The following is a 21,804-nucleotide window of genomic DNA, read 5'->3' on the forward strand; positions in this document are numbered from 1 at the left end:
GACCAGCTTTCCAATGATATAAGACACTTGAGTGTACGACTTACGGTCTAGGAGTTATGAGCCGTTTCGCGCAATTGGTCGCTATAGCGCCACCTATGGGCCAATCGGGCTCATAATTTGATAACCTCTCCTCGATTTTTGTACTACCATCTGACAAAGTTTCAGAGCTCCAGCACTTACGGTTTGGGCTGCACGATGCGTTTTAGGGGAGAATAATAATAATAATAATAATAAAAATCAATACAATTACAATAGGGTTTCAGCACTTCGTGCTTGAACCCCTAAAAATCAATACAATTACAATAGGGTTTCAGCACTTCGTGCTTGAACCCCTAATAATAATAATAATAAAAATCAGTACAAAAACAATAGGGTTTCAGCACTTCGTGCTTGAACCCCTAATAATAATTAAAGCTGCAAGCAGCATTTAGCGGGGTTCAAGCAGTTTAGGCCTTTAAGGCCTTTAAGCACAAAAGCATCAAAAGACATTAAGTTTTAAGTTTCAATAATGGCAATTTACTATAGGGTATACATTGTTTTTAACATTTTTAACAATTATAGCGCCACCTATAGTCCGATCTCCATGAAACTTTGCATGCTTGTTGAATACGTTATGACACATGTGCTCATCAATTTTTGTGAAGTTCTGACTTTTCCTTTAGGATTTATAGGCTTTTGGGTGCATTTTGTCATGCCCCCTTTTTTAAATGACCCTGTTATAGCAAAACAAATGATAAAGTTCAACTTTTTTGGATAATTATTGATCTAGAGAGTCCAAAGAATTGTCCCAGACTGGTCTGGTTCCGATCGGGCAAAAAACCAGGGACTAGTTCGCAAAAGTAGGTTTTTAACATATTCGTGAATATTTAACGAACGATTTGATTGACAGCAATGGTTCTTGAGGCAAAGTTGTTCAGCATGAGGAGATCTATCAACTGATATACATATTGTGGGGGTGTGTGCAACACCACGTGATAACAGAGCCATAAAACTCGTTAGCGCCAACTAGTGGCCGATTTCTTTTAAAATTCTTACAGACCTCTAGGGCCATGAGTCGAACATGCCCATCGAGTTTCGTTCCGATGGGCCTCCGTTAACCTTGTCTCACAGGTGCTCAAACTTCATTGGCCGATGGCGGCCATGTTTTTTTACATACGCCAATGTCCTCATAGATATACATGGGGCCTTGGTCCAAGACACTGCATACCAATTTTCAAGTCAATCGGACTAACGGTAATGTGGTCATAGCCCTTTTTATGTTTTTTTCATTTTATAGCGCCACCTAGTGTTCAATCGTCGCTATTTTTTTACTGTGACCTCAAATTGAACTCGTACACATGTGTACCGAGTTTGGTGAAGATATCTCATTTACTTCTTGAGTTATAGCCAATTTAGTAAAATAGGCTCCTCCCACAACGTTTATTTTGCTTCCCCTAGCGAGCGGAAATAGAAATTTCAACATTTTTTTGATAATTATTGATCTTCAGACTCCAGAGAACATTTCTGCACTGGTTTGGTTCCGATCGGGCAAAAAACCAGGGACTAGTTCGCAAAAGTAGTTTTTCGACAAAATTCAAAATGGCGGAAAAATTTCCATACCGGAAATGAAATCGAAGATATACGTTTTTTTCGTCAGGTGACCAGCTTTCCAATGATATAAGACACTTGAGTGTACGACTTACGGTCTAGGAGTTATGAGCCGTTTCGCGCAATTGGTCGCTATAGCGCCACCTATGGGCCAATCGGGCTCATAATTTGATAACCTCTCCTCGATTTTTGTACTACCATCTGACAAAGTTTCAGAGCTCTAGCCCTTACGGTTTGGGCTGCACGATGCGTTTTAGGGGAGAATAATAATAATAATAAAAATCAATACAATTACAATAGGGTTTCAGCACTTCGTGCTTGAACCCCTAATTAAAGCTGCAAGCAGCATTTAGCGGGGTTCAAGCAGTTTAGGCCTTTAAGGCCTTTAAGCACAAAAGCATCAAAAGACATTAAGTTTTAAGTTTCAATAATGGCAATTTACTATAGGGTATACATTGTTTTTAACATTTTTAACAATTATAGCGCCACCTATAGTCCGATCTCCATGAAACTTTGCATGCTTGTTGAATACGTTATGACACATGTGCTCATCAATTTTTGTGAAGTTCTGACTTTTCCTTTAGGATTTATAGGCTTTTGGGTGCATTTTGTCATGCCCCCTTTTATTAATGACCCTGTTATAGCAAAACAAATGACAAAGTTCAACTTTTTTTTGATAATTATTGATCTAGAGTGTCCAAAGAATTGTCCTAGACTGGTCTGGTTCCGATCCGGCAAAAAACCAGGGACTAGTTCGCAAAAGTACGTTTTTAACATATTCGTGAAAATTTAACGAACGATTTGATTGACAGCAATGGTTCTTGAGGCAAAGTTGTTCAGCGTGAGGAGATCTATCAATTGATATACATATTGTGGGGGTGTGTGCAACACCACGTGATAACAGAGCCATAAAACTCGTTAGCGCCAACTAGTGGCCGATTTCTTTCAAAATTCTTACAGACCTCTAGGGCGATGAGTCAAACATGCCCAACGAGTTTCGTTCCGATCGGCCTTCGTTAACCTTGTTTCATAGATGCACAAACTTCATTGGCCGATGGCGGCCATGTTTTTTTAGATACGCCAATGTCCTCATAGATATACATGGGGCCTTGGTCCAAGACACTGCATACCAATTTTCAAGTCAATCGGACTAACGGTCATGTGGTCATAGCCCTTTTTATGTTTTTTTCATATTATAGCGCCACCTAGTGTTCAATCGTCGCTATTTTTTTACTGTGACCTCAAATTGAACTCTTACACATGTGTACCGAGTTTGGTGAAGATATCTCATTTACTTCTCGAGTTATAGCCATTTTAGTAAAATAGGCTCCTCCCACAACGTTTATTTTGCTTCCCCTAGCGACGGGAACGAGAAATTTCAACATTTTTTTGATAATTATTGATCTTCAGACTCCAGAGAACATTTCTGCACTGGTTTGGTTCCAATCGGGTAAAAAACCAGGGACTAGTTTGCAAAAGTAGTTTTTCAACAAAATTCAAAATGGCGGAAAAATTTGCATACTGGAAATGAAATCGGAGATATACGTTTTTTTCGTCAGGTGAATAGCTTTCCAATGATATAAGACACTTGAGTGTACGACTTACGGTCTAGGAGTTATGAGCAGTTTCGCGCAATTGGTTGTTATAGTGCCACCTATGGGCCAATCGGGCTCATAATTTGATAACCTCTCCTCGATTTTTGTACTACCATCTGACAAAGTTTCAGAGCTCTAGCCCTTACGGTTTGGGCTGCACGATGCGTTTTAGGGGAGAATAATAATAATAATAAAAATCAGTACAAAAACAATAGGGTTTCAGCACTTCGTGCTTGAACCCCTAATTAAAGCTGCAAGCAGCATTTAGCGGGGTTCAAGCAGTTTAGGCCTTTAAGGCCTTTAAGCACAAAAGCATCAAAAGACATTAAGGTTTAAGTTTCAATAATGGTAATTTACCATAGGGAATACATTGTTTTTAACATTTTTAACAGTTATAGCGCCACCTATAGTCCGATCTCCATGAAACTTTGCATGCTTGTTGAATAAGTTATGACACATGTGCTCATCAATTTTTGTGAAGTTCTGACTTTTCCTTTAGGATTTATAGGCTTTTGGGTGCATTTTGTCATGCCCCCTTTTATTAATGACCCTGTTATAGCAAAACAAATGACAAAGTTCAACTTTTTTTTGATAATTATTGATCTAGAGTGTCCAAAGAATTGTCCTAGACTGGTCTGGTTCCGATCCGGCAAAAAACCAGGGACTAGTTCGCAAAAGTACGTTTTTAACATATTCGTGAAAATTTAACAAACGATTTGATTGACAGCAATGGTTCTTGAGGCAAAGTTGTTCAACGTGAGGAGATCTATCAATTGATATACATATTGTGGGGGTGTGTGCAACACCACGTGATAACAGAGCCATAAAACTCGTTAGCGCCAACTAGTGGCCGATTTCTTTCAAAATTCTTACAGACCTCTAGGGCCATGAGTCAAACATGCCCAACGAGTTTCGTTCCGATCGGCCTTCGTTAACCTTGTTTCATAGATGCACAAATTTTATTGGCCGATGGCGGCCATGTTTTTTTAGATACGCCAATGTCCTCATAGATATACATGGGGCCTTGGTCCAAGACACTGCATACCAATTTTCAAGTCAATCGGACTAACGGTCATGTGGTCATAGCCCTTTTTATGTTTTTTTCATATTATAGCGCCACCTAGTGTTCAATCGTCGCTATTTTTTTACTGTGAGATCTCAAATTGAACTCTTACACATGTGTACCGAGTTTGGTGAAGATATCTCATTTACTTCTCGAGTTATAGCCATTTTAGTAAAATAGGCTCCTCCCACAACGTTTATTTTGCTTCCCCTAGCAAACGGAACGAGAAATTTCAACATTTTTTTGATAATTATTGATCTTCAGACTCCAGAGAACATTTCTGCACTGGTTTGGTTCCAATCGGGTAAAAAACCAGGGACTAGTTTGCAAAAGTAGTTTTTCAACAAAATTCAAAATGGCGGAAAAATTTGCATACTGGAAATGAAATCGGAGATATACGTTTTTTTCGTCAGGTGAATAGCTTTCCAATGATATAAGACACTTGAGTGTACGACTTACGGTCTAGGAGTTATGAGCAGTTTCGCGCAATTGGTTGTTATAGCGCCACCTATGGGCCAATCGGGCTCATAATTTGATAACCTCTCCTCGATTTTTGTACTACCATCTGACAAAGTTTCAGAGCTCTAGCCCTTACGGTTTGGGCTGCACGATGCGTTTTAGGGGAGAATAATAATAATAATAATTAAAGCTGCAAGCAGCATTTTGCGGGGTTCAAGCAGTTTAGGCCTTTAAGGCCTTTAAGCACAAAAGCATCAAAAGACATTAAGTTTTAAGTTTCAATAATGGCAATTTACTATAGGGTATACATTGTTTTTAACATTTTTAACAATTATAACGCCACCTATAGTCCGATCTCCATGAAACTTTGCATGCTTGTTGAATAAGTTATGACACATGTGCTCATCAATTTTTGTGAAGTTCTGACTTTTCCTGTAGGATTAATAGGCTTTTGGGTGCATTTTGTAATGCTTCCTTTTGTAAATGACCCTGTGAAAGCAAAACAAATAACAAAGTTAAACTTTTTTTGATAATTATTGATCTAGAGAGTCCAAAGAATTGTCCTAGACTGGTCTGGTTCCGATCGGGGAAAAAAACAGGGACTAGTTCACAAAAATATGTTTTAAACATATTCTTGAATATTTAACGAATGATTTGATTGACAGCAATGATTCTAGAGGCAAAGTTGTTCATCATGAGGAGATCTATCAAATGAAATTGCATTTCGTGGGGATGTGCACAACACCACGTGATTACAGAGCCATAAACTCGTTAGCCCCAACTAGTGGCCGATTTCTTTCAATATTGTTACAGACCTCTAAGGCTATGAGTCGAACATGCCCAACGAGTTTCGTTCCGATCGGCCTTCGTTAACCTTGTTTCATGGTTGGTCAAACTTCCTTGGTTGATGGCGGCCATGTTGTTTGAGATACACCAATGTCCTCATCCACATACATTGGACCTTAGACCAAGACACTGCATACCAATTTTCTAACGGTCAGGTGGTTATGTGTTTTTTTCATTTTATAGCGCCATCTAGTGTTCAATCGTCACGATTTTTTTACTTTGACCTCAAATTGAACTCCTAAACATGTGTACAGAGTTTGGTGAAGATATCTCATTTACTTCTCGAGTTATAGCCATTTTAGTAAAATAGGCTCCTCTTACAATGTTTATTTTGCGCCCCTTAGCAACGGGAAAGAGACATTTCAACATGTTTTTGATAATTATTGATCTTAAGACTCCAGAGAACATTTCTGCACTGGTTTGGTTCCGATCGGGTAAAAAACCAGGGACTAGTTCTCAAAAGTAGTTTTTCAACAAAATTCAAAATGGCGGAAAATCTCTTATGGCTTAAATGAAATTGGAGATATATGTTTTTCCGTCAGGTGACCAGCTTTCCAATGATATAAGACACTTGAGTGTACGACTTACGGTTTAGGAGTTATGAGCAGTTTCGCGCAATTGGTTGTTATAGCGCCACCTATGGGCCAATCGAGCTTATAATTTGATAACCTCTCCTCGATGTTTATACTACCATCTGACAAAGTTTCAGATCTCCAGCACTTACGGTTTGGTCTGCACGATGCGTTTTAAAAAATAATAAAAGTTTTAAAGAATAATAAAAAAATTAAAAATGTCTAATGCTGCTGCTCCATCTAGTGGACAACAGTGCTATTATCATCTACACAAACTCATTCTTCAGACATTTTGAAAAGGATCCAAAGTGACTCAATTGTCACTTCAATAGATGACTCATGCTTCATGCTTAGCATGGATCACTTCATGCTTACACACACACACACACACACACACACACACACGTTTGGGATAGTTTATTTGTTATTTGGTCTATAAGCATATTCGTTGACATATTTAATTGTAATCTAATGATATAAAACTATGTTAAAACCAGTGACAACAGTGGTATTACAGCCTTCATATACAATTTGTCATGTTTTAAATATCATTTATCTACAACAGAATAAGAGTGTGTAGATTACATATTTTTTTAATTCAGGACCTAATGTGAGTTGTCATATTAATATTTGACTAAATGTGATTGCAAATATTAAATTAGTGAATTAATTAAGTCATAGTATGAATTATAGTTGAGTAGTGTGACAATTACTATTTTGAACAGCAGAGGGCAGTCAAACACCACTTATTGGCTTAATAGAGCATCATATTGATATCATTTTCACCTTTTTAACTGTTATTTAGGCATATTTTGTCCGATCTATCTGAAAATGTTAATGATTATTTAATGTCACATGTTCTGACTTGTTTATTGAAGAGATCAACGCTTTCAGGGACACTGAAAGTGTAGTAATAGATGGCTTCAACACACTAAATGTTGAAGCCATCCTATTATAGTCATCCACATGACGTAGTTAAACTTTTTCTTATAATTATTGATCTAGAGAGTCAAAAGAATTGTACTGCACTGGTTTTAACATTATGATGTGATCAGAGATGGAAAACACCATTTACAGCCAATACTGGCAATTTACCATTGGAAATACATGGTTTTAAAGCTTTTTAACAGTTATAGCGCCACCTATGGTCCGATCTCCATGAAACTGTGCATGCTTCTTCAGCATGTTATGACACATATGCTCATCAATTTTTGTAAAGTTCTGAGTTTTCCTTTAGGATTTACAGGCTTTTGGGGGCTTTTTGTCATGCCCTTTTGTAAATGACCCTCTTATAGCAAAACAAATGAAAAAGTTCAACTTTTTTGATAATTATTGATCTAGAGAGTCCAGATAATTGTACTGCACTGGTTTTGAATGTTAAGATATGAAAATTAGATTATCTTAGATGTAACACAGCATTTACAGTCAATAATGGCAATTTACCATAGGGATTACATTGTTTTTAACATTTTTAACAGTTATAGTGCCACATATAGTCCGATCTCCATGAAACTTTGCATGCTTGTTAATGATGTGATGACACATATGCTCATCAATTTTTGGGATGTTCTGAGTTTTCCTTTAGGATTTATAGGCTTTTGGGTGCATTTTGTCACGCCCCCCTTTTGTAAATGACCCTGTTATAGCAAAACAAATGTCAAAGTTCAACTTTTTTTGATAATTATTGATCTAGAGAGTCCAGAGAATTGTCCTAGACTGGTCTGGTTCCGATCGAGCAAAAAACCAGGGACTAGTTCGCAAAAGTAGGTTTTTGACATATTTGTGAATATTTAACGAACGATTTGATTGACAGCAATGGTTCTTGAGGCAAAGTTGTTCATCATGAGGAGATCTATCAAATGATATGCATTTTGTGGGGGTGTGCGCAACACCACGTGATTACAGACCCATAAAACTCGTTAGCGCCAACTAGTGGCCGATTTTTTTAAAAATTCTTACAGACCTCTAGGGCCATGAGTCGAACATGCCCATCGAGTTTCGTTCCGATCGGCCTTCGTTAACCTTGTTTCATAGATTCTCAAACTTCATTGGCCGATGGCGGCCATGTTTTTTGAGATACGCCAATGTCCTCATAGATATACATGGGGCCTTGGACCAAGACACTGCATACCAATTTTCAAGTCAATCGGACTGACGGTCAGGTGTTTATCTGTTTTTTTCATTTTATAGCGCCACCTAGTGTTCAATCGTCGCGATTTTTTTAATGTCACCTCAAATTGAACTCTTACACATGTGTACCAAGTTTGGTGAAGATATCTCATTTACTTCTCGAGCTATAGCCATTTTAGTAAAATAGGCTCCTCCCACAACGTTTATTTTGCTTCCCCTAGCGACCGGAACGAGAAATTTCAACATTTTTTTGATAATTATTGATCTTCAGACTCCAGAGAACATTTCTGCACTGATTTGGTTCCGATCGGGCAAAAATCCAGGGACTAGTTCGTAAAAGTAGTTTTTCGACAAAATTCAAAATGGCGGAAAATCTATCATGACGGAAATGAAATCGGAGATATAAGTTTTTTTCGTCAGGTGACCAGCTTTCCAACGATATAAGACACTTGAGTGTACGACTTACGGTCTAGGAGTTATGAGCAGTTTCGCGCAATTGGTCGCTACAGCGCCACCTATGGGCCAATCGGGCTCATAATTTGATAACCTCTCCTCGATTTTTGTACTACCATCTGACAAAGTTTCAGAGCTCTAGCCCTTACGGTTTGGGCTGCACTATGCGTTTTAGGGGAGAATAATAATAATAATTAAAGCTGCAAGCAGCATTTAGCGGGGTTCAAGCAGTTTAGGCCGTTAAGGCCTTTAAGCACAAAAGCATCAAAAGACATTAAGGTTTAAGTTTCAATAATGGCAATTTACCATAGGGAATACATTGTTTTTAACATTTTTAACAGTTATAGCGCCACCTATAGTCCGATCTCCATGAAACTTTGCATGCTTGTTGAATAAGTTATGACACATGTGCTCATCAATTTTTGTGAAGTTCTGACTTTTCCTTTAGGATTTATAGGCTTTTGGGTGCATTTTGTCATACCCCCTTTTATTAATGACCCTGTTATAGCAAAACAAATGACACAGTTCAACTTTTTTTTGATAATTATTGATCTAGAGTGTCCAAAGAATTGTCCTAGACTGGTCTGGTTCCGATCCGGCAAAAAACCAGGGACTAGTTCGCAAAAGTACGTTTTTAACATATTCGTGAATATTTAACGAACGATTTGATTGACAGCAATTGTTCTTGAGGCAAAGTTGTTCAGCGTGAGGAGATCTATCAATTGATATACATATTGTGGGGGTGTGTGCAACACCACGTGATAACAGAGCCATAAAACTCGTTAGCGCCAACTAGTGGCCGATTTCTTTCAAAATTCTTACAGACCTCTAGGGCCATGAGTCAAACATGCCCAACGAGTTTCGTTCTGATCGGCCTTCGTTAACCTTGTTTCATAGATGCACAAACTTCATTGGCCGATGGCGGCCATGTTTTTTTAGATACGCCAATGTCCTCATAGATATACATGGGGCCTTGGTCCAAGACACTGCATACCAATTTTCAAGTCAATCGGACTAACGGTCATGTGGTCATAGCCCTTTTTATGTTTTTTTCATATTATAGCGCCACCTAGTGTTCAATCGTCGCTATTTTTTTACTGTGACCTCAAATTGAACTCGTACACATGTGTACCGAGTTTGGTGAAGATATCTCATTTACTTCTTGAGTTATAGCCAATTTAGTAAAATAGGCTCCTCCCACAACGTTTATTTTGCTTCCCCTAGCGACCGGAAATAGAAATTTCAACATTTTTTTTGATAATTATTGATCTTCAGACTCCAGAGAACATTTCTGCACTGGTTTGGTTCCGATCGGGCAAAAAACCAGGGACTAGTTCGCAAAAGTAGTTTTTCAACAAAATTCAAAATGGCGGAAAAATTTCCATACCGGAAATGAAATCGGAGATATACGTTTTTTTCGTCAGGTGACCAGCTTTCCAATGATATAAGACACTTGAGTGTACGACTTACGGTCTAGGAGTTATGAGCCGTTTCGCGCAATTGGTCGCTATAGCGCCACCTATGGGCCAATCGGGCTCATAATTTGATAACCTCTCCTCGATTTTTGTACTACCATCTGACAAAGTTTCAGAGCTCTAGCCCTTACGGTTTGGGCTGCACGATGCGTTTTAGGGGAGAATAATAATAATAATAATAATAATTAAAGCTGCAAGCAGCATTTAGCGGGGTTCAAGCAGTTCAGGCCTTTAAGGCCTTTAAGCACAAAAGCATCGAAAGACATTAAGTTTTAAGTTTCAATAATGGCAATTTACCATAGGGTATACATTGTTGTTAACATTTTTAACAATTATAGCGCCACCTATTGTCCGATCTCCATGAAACTTTGCATGCTTGCTGAATAAGTTATGACACAAGTGCGTACCAATTTTTGTGAAGTTCTGACTTTTCCTTTAGGATTTATAGGCTTTTGGGTGCATTTTGTCATGCCCCCTTTTGTAAATGACCCTGTAATAGCAAAACAAATGACAAATCTCAATTTTTTTTTGATAATTATTGATCTAGAGAGTCCAAAAAATTGTCCTAGACTGGTCTGGTTCCGATCGGGCAAAAAACCAGGGACTAGTTCGCAAAATTAGGTTTTTAACATATTTGTGAATATTTAACGAACAATTTGATTGACAGCAATGGTTCTAGAGGCAAAGTTGTTCATCATGAGGAGATCTATCAAATGAAATTGCATTTCGTGGGGATGTGCGCAAGACCTCGTGATTACAGAGCCATAAAACTCGTTAGCGCCAACTAATGGCCGATTTCTTTCAAAATTGTTACAGACCTTTAGGGCCATGAGTTGAACATGCCCATCGTGTTTCGTTGCGATCGGCCTTCGATAACCTTGTTTCATAGGTGCTCAAATTTTTTACAGCCAATACTGGCAATTTACCATAGGAAACATATGGTTTTAAAGCTTTTTAACAGTTATAGCGCCACCTATAGTCCGATCTCAATGAAACTTTGCATGCTTCTTCGGCATGTTATGACACATAAGCTCATCAATTTCTGTGAAGTTCTGAGTTTTCATTTAGGATTTATAGGCTTTTGGGTGCATTTTCTCACGCCCCTTTTCTAAATGACCATTTAACACCATGCGCAAATTTAAAAAGTTCAACATTTTTTTGATAATTATTGATCTAGAGAGTCCAAAGAATTATCCTAGACTGGTCTGGTTCCGATCGGGCAAAAAACCAGGGACTAGTTCGCAAAAGTAGGTTTTTAACATATTCGTGAATATTTAATAAACGATTTGATTGACAGCAATGGTTCTAGAGGCAAAGTTGTTCATCATGAGGAGATCTATCGAATGATATGCATTTCGTGGGGATGTGCGCAACAACACGTGATTACAGAGCCATAAAACTCGTTAGCGCCAACTAGTGGCCGATTTTTTTCAAAATTCTTACAGACCTCTAGGGCCATGAGTCAAACATGCCCATCGAGTTTCGTTCCGATCGGCCTCCGTTAACCCTGTCTCATAGGTGCTCAAACTTCATTGACCGATGGCGGCCATGTTTTTTGAGATACGCCAATGTTCTCAGACACATACATGGGGCCTTGGTCCAAGACACTGCATAACAATTTTCAAGTCAATTGGGGTAAAGGTCATGTGGTCATAGCCCTTTTTATGTTTTTTTAATGTTATAGCGCCACCATGTGGCCAATCAACGCCGCTTTTTTACTGTGACCTTAAAATGTCCTCCTACACAAGTGTTTTGAGTTTGGTGAAGATATCTCATTTACTTCTCGAGTTATAGCCATTTTTGTAAAATAGGCTCCTCCCTCAACGTTTATTTTGCTTTCCCTAGCGACCGGAAAAAGAAATTTCAACATTTTTTTGATAATTATTGATATTCAGACTCCATAGAACATGTATGCACTGGTTTGGTTCCGATCGGGTAAAAAACCAGGGACTAGTTTGTAAAAGTAGTTTTTTGACAAAATTCAAAATGGCGGAAAAATTTGCATACCGGAAATGAAATCGGAGATATACGTTTTTTTCGTCAGGTGGCCAGCTTTCCAACGATATGAGACACTTGAGTGTACGACTTACGGTCTAGGAGTTATGAGCAGTTTCGCGCAATTGGTCGCTATAGCGCCACCTATGGGCCAATCGGGCTCATAATTTGATAACCTCTCCTCGATTTTTGTACTACCATCTGACAAAGTTTCAGAGCTCTGGCTCTTACGGTTTGGTCTGCACGATGCGTTTTACGGCAGAATAATAATAATAATAAAAATCCTACCAATTACAATAGGGTTTCAGCACTTCGTGCTTGAACCCCTAAAAATCAATACAATTACAATAGGGTTTCAGCACTTCGTGCTTGAACCCCTAATAATAATAATAATAATAATAAAAATCAATACAAAAACAATAGGGTTTCAGCACTTCGTGCTTGAACCCCTAAAAATCAGTACAAAAACAATAGGGTTTCAGCACTTCGTGCTTGAACCCCTAATAAAAATCAATACAATTACAATAGGGTTTCAGCACTTCGTGCTTGAACCCCTAATAAAAGTTTTGCCATGGCTTTGCGATTCTCTTTTACAAACTTGAATGGACGCATGCTCGTTTAAACACGATTTAAACAACGAATGCATACAATTCCATGCATTACTTATATATTAAGATGTCTTAAAATAAAAATATGAAACAATTAAATACCTTTATGGAGAGATTACTACATTTTATTGAATTAAATGCATTTATGGTGAAACTACTACATTTCGAGGTCAATCTGAGTTCATTTTGACCACGAACCGTGCGCTGTCACTTTATTTCTGCGTTTGCAGCACAGCAGAAATAGACTCGGTACGGAAACGATCTCTGCACTGCTGTATACACACCGCAACTGGAACGGATCGACGGACTGCATCCGCGTGCAGTGTGAAAGCTCTAACCTGTTAACATGGGTACGGAAAAAAATACGGACTGCAAACGGAGTATGTGTGAAACGGGCGTTATAGACGTCTTGCAGATGAGCAAACACTCTTTAAAATACGTCTTCCAGATGTAAATAGGAGATCAAACAGCCTTGTGCTATCTGGGTTCAAACCATAGACTGTAAAAAAAGATGGACGACACCCCTTCGCTCTTTTCCATCAGAGAGAACCGAAGCCGCCAGTGTCTAGATATGACGCTGACATCTTGGGACCTGAGTCTGCGCACTTGTGTGTTTCGGGACCAGTCATGCGCAGTCGTGAGCAGGAAGTAAAGCCGCGAAATCAAGGCCGCGCCCTCATTCTCGCTGAATCAAACGCAAGCACACACCCCGCACTTTCATTAAGTGTACTCTGTCCGCTTCGTTCTTCTCCAATGATGTCTGCTGATTGCAAAACCTCGTTAAAATAAGGTAAATACAACTACTAACCACATAATCAACATTATTAAAAAAAGTCCGCTGGTGCTTTCAGTGACTACCTCGCACAGAGAACCTGTCAATCACAGCTGTCAATCATGATCATCACATAACTAACTAAAAACAAACTTATTTTAAAAACGAACACTTGAAATTACATCAACGTGATGTAACTACAGAAACTACAGTAAATGAAGAAAACTATCTTTGGAAAAAGGATATGTGAAGTGTAATTGTTTAGTTGGTCTCGCGTCCCATTGAATAACATGGGGAGGCGGGGGTTATGAGCTATACTAGGACCGGTCACAGGGGGGCGATCGAGACGTTTTGGCTTCACTTTTGAGGGCTTGTGCGGCACGCTTGGTTCAAACCGGATATGTCCGAGCTTTCTCTGACCGGCTCAACTCTGTCGTCATTATGTTAAGCCCGCCCGCCGACTCTATACACGATGTGATTGGCCCTACCAGAGTTGAGTTATTCCAGCTAAAACGTCTATGGAGAGTTGCTAGACCACACTTTGCTGCAAAATAATTTTTTAATTATTTCAAAAAGATTTCTAGGCTAGGTAGTGTTGGGAAAAACAAAGCTTTTCAAAGCTTTCAACTAATTGCTTTGCAAATTGGTCTTCCGCGTGACAGGCGGAGATACTGTCCACTATACTAACGAGGACCGGTCGTCACAGCAGTGTCCCTGAGCGGTACGGCATTGTATGCTCAGCCGTTGAGAAGTTAATTCTATTTGAAAGGTTTTACTTTCAAGATAGCATTTGCATTGGTTTGTAAAAGGTTGGTTTATGCATGTTTGACCTGAGTTTGTGTGGCATTTCCAGTGTTGCATTTCCAATCTGACCAGCAGGGGTCACCAGTGTGGCCTTCCGAATGCGTTGAAACAGTTTATCAATTTGCAAAAGTAAAACCTTTCAAATAGAATTAGCTTACCACCCTCAGGTGAGTCTTGAACGGCAGGGTTGGCTTTATCAGCAGTTTCCACGGCAGAGCATGAGCTCATACAAGGTGTTTGTCCGTGGTAAAGAAGAAGCCTCCCCATCGGGAAATCGAACCCCAGTCTTCCGCTTGACAGGCGGATATACTGTCCACTATACTAACGAGGACCAATCGTCATAGCAGTGTCCCTGAGCGGTACGGCATTGTATGCTCAGCCGTTGAGAAGTCAATTAATACTGGACATGCTTTATGGGAGTTATTGTTATTTAAGCCTTTCATTTTGGCCAAGGGGGGCAGGAAGAGGAGCTCTCCCTCTCCCGTGGAGGAATCCACCTGCAATCCAAGGAGATGAAGGGTTTGTTCATTTAGCCTCCAGAAAGTTCCTAAAAACCTCATGCGAATTCTAGACACTGGTCTTCCACGTACTACTGGATTCAGGGACATCCTCTTAGACAGGGTTTGCCGGTCATCTGGTGATGGGGCAGATTCTTATTACATTTGCTCCATCCTCTAATGTTTCAACGCATTCGGATGGCTACACTGGTGACCCCTGCTGGTCAGATTGGAAATGCAACACTGGAAATGCCACACAAACTCAGGTCAAACATGCATAAACCAACCTTTTACAAACCAATGCAAATGCTATCTTGAAAGTAAAACCTTTCAAATAGAATTAGCTAACAACCCTCAGGTGAGTCTTGAACGGCAGGGTTGGCTTTATCAGCAGTTTTCACAGCAGAAGCATGAGCTCATACAAGGTGTTTGTCCGTGGTAAAGAAGAAGCCTCCCCGTCGGGGAATCGAACCCCGGTCTTCCGCGTGACAGGCGGAGATACTGTCCACTATACTAACAAGGACCGGTCGTCACAGCAGTGTCCCTGAGCGGTACGGCATTGTATGCTCAGCCGTTGAGAAGTCAATTAATACTGGACATGCTTTATGGGAGTTATTGTTATTTAAGCCTTTCATTTTGGCCAAGGGGGGCAGGAAGAGGAGCTCTCCCTCTCCTGTGGAGGAATCCACCTGCAATCCAAGGAGATGAAGGGTTTGTTCATTTAGCCTCCAGAAAGTTCCATTAAAATATCAAGCGAATTCTAGACACTGGTCTTCCACGTACTACTGGATTCAGGGACATCCTCTTAGACAGGGTTTGCCGGTCATCTGGTGATGGGGCAGATTCTTATTACATTTGCTCCATCCTCTAATGTTTCAACGCATTCGGATGGCCACACTGGTGAACCCTGCTGGTCAGATTGGAAATGCAATAGTGGAAATGCCACACAAACTTAGGTCAAACATGCATAAACCAACCTATTACAAACCAATGCAAATGCTATCTTGAAAGTAAAACCTTTCAAATAGAATTAGCTTACCACCCTCAGGTGAGTCTTGAACGGCAGGGTTGGCTTTATCAGCAGTTTCCACGACAGAGCACGAGCTCATACAAGGTGTTTGTCCGTGGTAAAGAAGAAGCCTCCCCGTCGGGGAATCGAACCCCGGTCTTCCGCGTGACAGGCGGAGATACTGTCCACTATACTAACGAGGACCGGTCGTCAAAGCAGTGTCCCTGAGCGGTACGGCATTGTATGCCTCTCCCTCTCCTGTGGAGGAATCCACCTGCAATCCAAGGAGATGAAGGGTTTGTTCATTTAGCCTCCAGAAAGTTCCATTAAAATATCAAGCGAATTCTAGACACTGGTCTTCCACGTACTACTGGATTCAGGGACATCCTTTTAGACAGGGTTTGCCGGTCATCTGGTGATGGGGCAGATTCTTATTACATTTGCTCCATCCTCTAATGGAAATGGCTATATTATTGTTTTTAACAAAAAAAGACAAAAAGCTGGGTGGGAGGAGCCTGCACCAGACATTACCCTTGCTGAGCATGGTGGCATGTGTGTGATAGCACATTGTCCCAACGACTCATGGTTACAGCTCGAGTTTCTCTTCATTCATGCATAAATCTTTCGCCTTTTACTAAAGATTTCCGTGGAGGGGAACGTTTGCGAGTTATTGGTATTTTTGGATGCTCTGCTCACAGTAGAGCTAAATGCCTTTGTTCAAAAACAGAAGACTTTTTGTTTGGAGCTGGGTTTTGGTCAAACCATTGCCACTTTCCCAGTTCACAACCTCAAATCTTGGGTCAGCAGAATGATTGTAAGGTTTACCAATCACAAAAGGGTAGTGTTGGGAGAAACAAAGCTTTTCAAAGCTTTCAACTGATTGCATTGCAAATTGATTAACTGTTTCAACGCTTTCGGAAGGCCACACTGGTGACCCCTGCTGGTCAGATTGGAAATGCAACACTGGAAATGCCACACAAACTCAGGTCAAACATGCATAAACCAACCTTTTACAAACCAATGCAAATGCTATCTTGAAAGTAAAACCTTTCAAATAGAATTAGCTTACCACCCTCAGGTGAGACTTGAACGGCAGGGTTGGCTTTATCAGCAGTTTCCACGGCAGAGCATGAGCTCATACAAGGTGTTTGTCCGTGGTAAAGAAGAAGCCTCCCCGTCGGGGAATCGAACCCCGGTCTTCCGCGTGACAGGCGGAGATACTGTCCACTATACTAACGAGGACCGGTCGTCACAGCAGTGTCCCTGAGCGGTACGGCATTGTATGCTCAGCCGTTGAGAAGTCAATTAATACTGGACATGCTTTATGGGAGTTATTGTTATCTAAGCCTTTCATTTTGGCCAAGAGGGGCAGGAAGAGGAGCTCTCCCTCTCCTGTGGAGGAATCCACCTGCAATCCAAGGATATGAAGGGTTTGTTCATTTAGCCTCCAGAAAGTTCCTAAAAATCTCATGCGAATTCTAGACACTGGTCTTCCACGTACTACTGGATTCAGGGACATCCTCTTAGACAGGGTTTGCCAGTCATCTGGTGATGGGGCAGATTCTTATTACATTTGCTCCATCCTCTAATGTTTCAACGAATTCGGATGGCCACACTGGTGAACCCTGCTGGTCAGATTGGAAATGCAATAGTGGAAATGCCACACAAACTTAGGTCAAACATGCATAAACCAAACTTTTACAAACCAATGCAAATGCTATCTTGAAAGTAAAACCTTTCAAATAGAATTAGCTTACCACCCTCAGGTGAGTCTTGAACGGCAGGGTTGGCTTTATCAGCAGTTTCCACGGCAGAGCACGAGCTCATACAAGGTGTTTGTCCGTGGTAAAGAAGAAGCCTCCCCGTCGGGGAATCGAACCCCGGTCTTCCGCGTGACAGGCGGAGATACTGTCCACTATACTAACGAGGACCGGTCGTCAAAGCAGTGTCCCTGAGCGGTACGGCATTGTGTGCCTCTCCCTCTCCTGTGGAGGAATCCACCTGCAATCCAAGGAGATGAAGGGTTTGTTCATTTAGCCTCCAGAAAGTTCCATTAAAATATCAAGCGAATTCTAGACACTGGTCTTCCACGTACTACTGGATTCAGGGACATCCTCTTAAGCCTAGTTCACACTACATGATTTTAAAATGTTGGGCTGAACTGTGCAGTTCACATTACATGACTTGCTCTCAGTGAAATCATGAGTGTTCAAGTTGTTTAGCTGTTCACACCACAGAACACAACGTGATTGATCCACAACAGGAGGTAACTCACACGAGTTAACAACGCACTACATAGAGATACAACCACGATCGGATGATAAGAGCATATCATTTGTGACTCAATGAGAGCTGTTTCAGTACTATAGTACGGTCTAAATCCTGAAAATAATCAAACAAATAACGAGTTGACAACAACACGATTCTATCTGGTCTAGAAACCATGTTTTGTAACGAAAAACCACGCAATAAAACGAACCAGAAATGACGCGAAACTACAGAGAAGAACACAACACGCGAATATGGACGTCAGACAGAAACTAGTGCTGCACACTGTTTGCCCGACGATATGCTGCTCTGAGAAAAAAATGCAAAAAAGAAAAAGTAAGATTTACCTGGTGTCCTCAACCCATGCGTTGCTATGATTGGCTGTACTCATGACATCACTGAGATTGAGTCGCGCGACTGCTCGAGATATCTAGCAGGCTAGATATTTTTCTGAGCTCGGTGACCTGTCTGCGAGCTGTCTGCGAGCTGTCTTTGATGCGTTGTTGGCTCTTTCACACTAACGGATTGGCGAGCGTTAATCGTCCGCTAATCGCCCGCGATTTGCACGCGATAACACCCTGACTTGTCGGCGACTCAACGATTTGCAAATCGGGCTTAAATCGGGCTTAAAATCACGTAGTGTGAACTAGGCTACAGACAGGGTTTGCCGGTCATCTGGTGATGGGGCAGATTCTTATTACATTTGCTCCATCCTCTAATGTTTCAACGCATTCGGATGGCCACACTGGTGAACCCTGCTGGTCAGATTGGAAATGCAATAGTGGAAATGCCACACAAACTTAGGTCAAACATGCATAAACCAAACTTTTACAAACCAATGCAAATGCTATCTTGAAAGTAAAACCTTTCAAATAGAATTAGCTTACCACCCTCAGGTGAGTCTTGAACGGCAGGGTTGGCTTTATCAGCAGTTTCCACGGCAGAGCACGAGCTCATACAAGGTGTTTGTCCGTGGTAAAGAAGAAGCCTCCCCGTCGGGGAATCGAACCCCGGTCTTCCGCGTGACAGGTGGAGATACTGTCCACTATACTAACGAGGACCGGTCGTCAAAGCAGTGTCCCTGAGCGGTACGGCATTGTATGCCTCTCCCTCTCCTGTGGAGGAATCCACCTGCAATCCAAGGAGATGAAGGGTTTGTTCATTTAGCCTCCAGAAAGTTCCATTAAAATATCAAGCGAATTCTAGACACTGGTCTTCCACGTACTACTGGATTCAGGGACATCCTTTTAGACAGGGTTTGCCTGTCATCTGGTGATGGGGCAGATTCTTATTACATTTGCTCCATCCTCTAATGGAAATGGCTATATTATTGTTTTTAACAAAAAAAGACAAAAAGCTGGGTGGGAGGAGCCTGCACCAGACATTACCCTTGCTGAGCATGGTGGCATGTGTGTGATAGCACATTGTCCCAACGACTCATGGTTACAGCTCGAGTTTCTCTTCATTCATGCATAAATCTTTCGCCTTTTACTAAAGATTTCCGTGGAGGGGAACGTTTGCGAGTTATTGGTATTTTTGGATGCTCTGCTCACAGTAGAGCTAAATGCCTTTGTTCAAAAACAGAAGACTTTTTGTTTGGAGCTGGGTTTTGGTCAAACCATTGCCACTTTCCCAGTTCACAACTTCAAATCTTGGGTCAGCAGCACGATTGTAAGGTTTACCAATCACAAAAGGGTAGTGTTGGGAGAAACAAAGCTTTTCAAAGCTTTAAACTGATTGCTTTGCAAATTGATTAACTGTTTCAACGCATTCGGAAGGCCACACTGGTGACCCCTGCTGGTCAGATTGGAAATGCAACACTGGAAATGCCACACAAACTCAGGTCAAACATGCATAAACAAACCTTTTACAAACCAATGCAAATGCTATCTTGAAAGTAAAACCTTTCAAATAGAATTAGCTAACCACCCTCAGGTGAGTCTTGAACGGCAGGGTTGGCTTTATCAGAAGTTTCCACAGAAGAGCATGAGCTCATACAAGGTGTTTGTCCGTGGTAAAAAAGAAGCCTCCCCGTCGGGGAATCGAACCCCGGTCTTCCGTGTGACAGGCGGAGATACTGTCCACTATACTAACGAGGACCGGTCGTCACAGCAGTGTCCCTGAGCGGTACGGCATTGTATGCTCAGCCGTTGAGAAGTCAATTAATACTGGACATGCTTTATGGGAGTTATTGTTATTTAAGCCTTTCATTTTGGCCAAGGGGGGCAGGAAGAGGAGCTCTCCCTCTCCTGTGGAGGAATCCATCTGCAATCCAAGGAGATGAAGGGTTTGTTCATTTAGCCTCCAGAAAGTTCCTAAAAACCTCATGCGAATTCTAGACACTGGTCTTCCACGTACTACTGGATTCAGGGACATCCTCTTAGACAGGGTTTGCCGGTCATCTGGTGATGGGGCAGATTCTTATTACATTTGCTCCATCCTCTAATGTTTCAACGCATTCGGATGGCTACACTGGTGACCCCTGCTGGTCAGATTGGAAATGCAACACTGGAAATGCCACACAAACTCAGGTCAAACATGCATAAACCAACCTTTTACAAACCAATGCAAATGCTATCTTGAAAGTAAAACCTTTCAAATAGAATTAGCTAACAACCCTCAGGTGAGTCTTGAACGGCAGGGTTGGCTTTATCAGCAGTTTTCACAGCAGAAGCATGAGCTCATACAAGGTGTTTGTCCGTGGTAAAGAAGAAGCCTCCCCGTCGGGGAATCGAACCCCGGTCTTCCGCGTGACAGGCGGAGATACTGTCCACTATACTAACAAGGACCGGTCGTCACAGCAGTGTCCCTGAGCGGTACGGCATTGTATGCTCAGCCGTTGAGAAGTCAATTAATACTGGACATGCTTTATGGGAGTTATTGTTATTTAAGCCTTTCATTTTGGACAAGGGGGGCAGGAAGAGGAGCTCTCCCTCTCCTGTGGAGGAATCCACCTGCAATCCAAGGAGATGAAGGGTTTGTTCATTTAGCCTCCAGAAAGTTCCATTAAAATATCAAGCGAATTCTAGACACTGGTCTTCCACGTACTACTGGATTCAGGGACATCCTCTTAGACAGGGTTTGCCGGTCATCTGGTGATGGGGCAGATTCTTATTACATTTGCTCCATCCTCTAATGTTTCAACGCATTCGGATGGCCACACTGGTGAACCCTGCTGGTCAGATTGGAAATGCAATAGTGGAAATGCCACACAAACTTAGGTCAAACATGCATAAACCAACCTATTACAAACCAATGCAAATGCTATCTTGAAAGTAAAACCTTTCAAATAGAATTAGCTTACCACCCTCAGGTGAGTCTTGAACGGCAGGGTTGGCTTTATCAGCAGTTTCCACGGCAGAGCACGAGCTCATACAAGGTGTTTGTCCGTGGTAAAGAAGAAGCCTCCCCGTCGGGGAATCGAACCCCGGTCTTCCGCGTGACAGGCGGAGATACTGTCCACTATACTAACGAGGACCGGTCGTCAAAGCAGTGTCCCTGAGCGGTACGGCATTGTATGCCTCTCCCTCTCCTGTGGAGGAATCCACCTGCAATCCAAGGAGATGAAGGGTTTGTTCATTTAGCCTCCAGAAAGTTCCATTAAAATATCAAGCGAATTCTAGACACTGGTCTTCCACGTACTACTGGATTCAGGGACATCCTTTTAGACA

General features: G+C 41.3%; 6 non-coding genes across 6 annotated transcripts; 2 read left to right on the plus strand and 4 right to left on the minus strand.

Annotated features, from left to right (window-relative positions):
* Positions 1-15,996: 15,996 nt before the first annotated feature.
* trnad-guc (transfer RNA aspartic acid (anticodon GUC)) lies at positions 15,997-16,068 on the minus strand. Its single transcript has one exon. It is a non-coding gene; the product is annotated as a tRNA-Asp (tRNA).
* Positions 16,069-16,454: 386 nt separating this feature from the next.
* LOC148974397 (U5 spliceosomal RNA) lies at positions 16,455-16,570 on the plus strand. Its single transcript, XR_016146245.1, has one exon. It is a non-coding gene; the product is annotated as a U5 spliceosomal RNA (small nuclear RNA).
* A 465-nt stretch (positions 16,571-17,035) lies between these two features.
* trnad-guc (transfer RNA aspartic acid (anticodon GUC)) lies at positions 17,036-17,107 on the minus strand. The gene has a single exon. It is a non-coding gene; the product is annotated as a tRNA-Asp (tRNA).
* Positions 17,108-17,723: 616 nt separating this feature from the next.
* trnad-guc (transfer RNA aspartic acid (anticodon GUC)) lies at positions 17,724-17,795 on the minus strand. Its single transcript has one exon. It is a non-coding gene; the product is annotated as a tRNA-Asp (tRNA).
* A 1,784-nt stretch (positions 17,796-19,579) lies between these two features.
* Positions 19,580-19,695, plus strand: LOC148974400 (U5 spliceosomal RNA). The gene has a single exon (XR_016146246.1). It is a non-coding gene; the product is annotated as a U5 spliceosomal RNA (small nuclear RNA).
* A 1,843-nt stretch (positions 19,696-21,538) lies between these two features.
* On the minus strand, positions 21,539-21,610 carry trnad-guc (transfer RNA aspartic acid (anticodon GUC)). Its single transcript has one exon. It is a non-coding gene; the product is annotated as a tRNA-Asp (tRNA).
* Positions 21,611-21,804: the final 194 nt, after the last annotated feature.

Source organism: Pimephales promelas, chromosome 13 (assembly GCF_988280905.1).
Source record: "Pimephales promelas chromosome 13, fPimPro1.hap1.1, whole genome shotgun sequence".
NCBI lineage: Eukaryota > Metazoa > Chordata > Actinopteri > Cypriniformes > Leuciscidae > Pimephales > Pimephales promelas.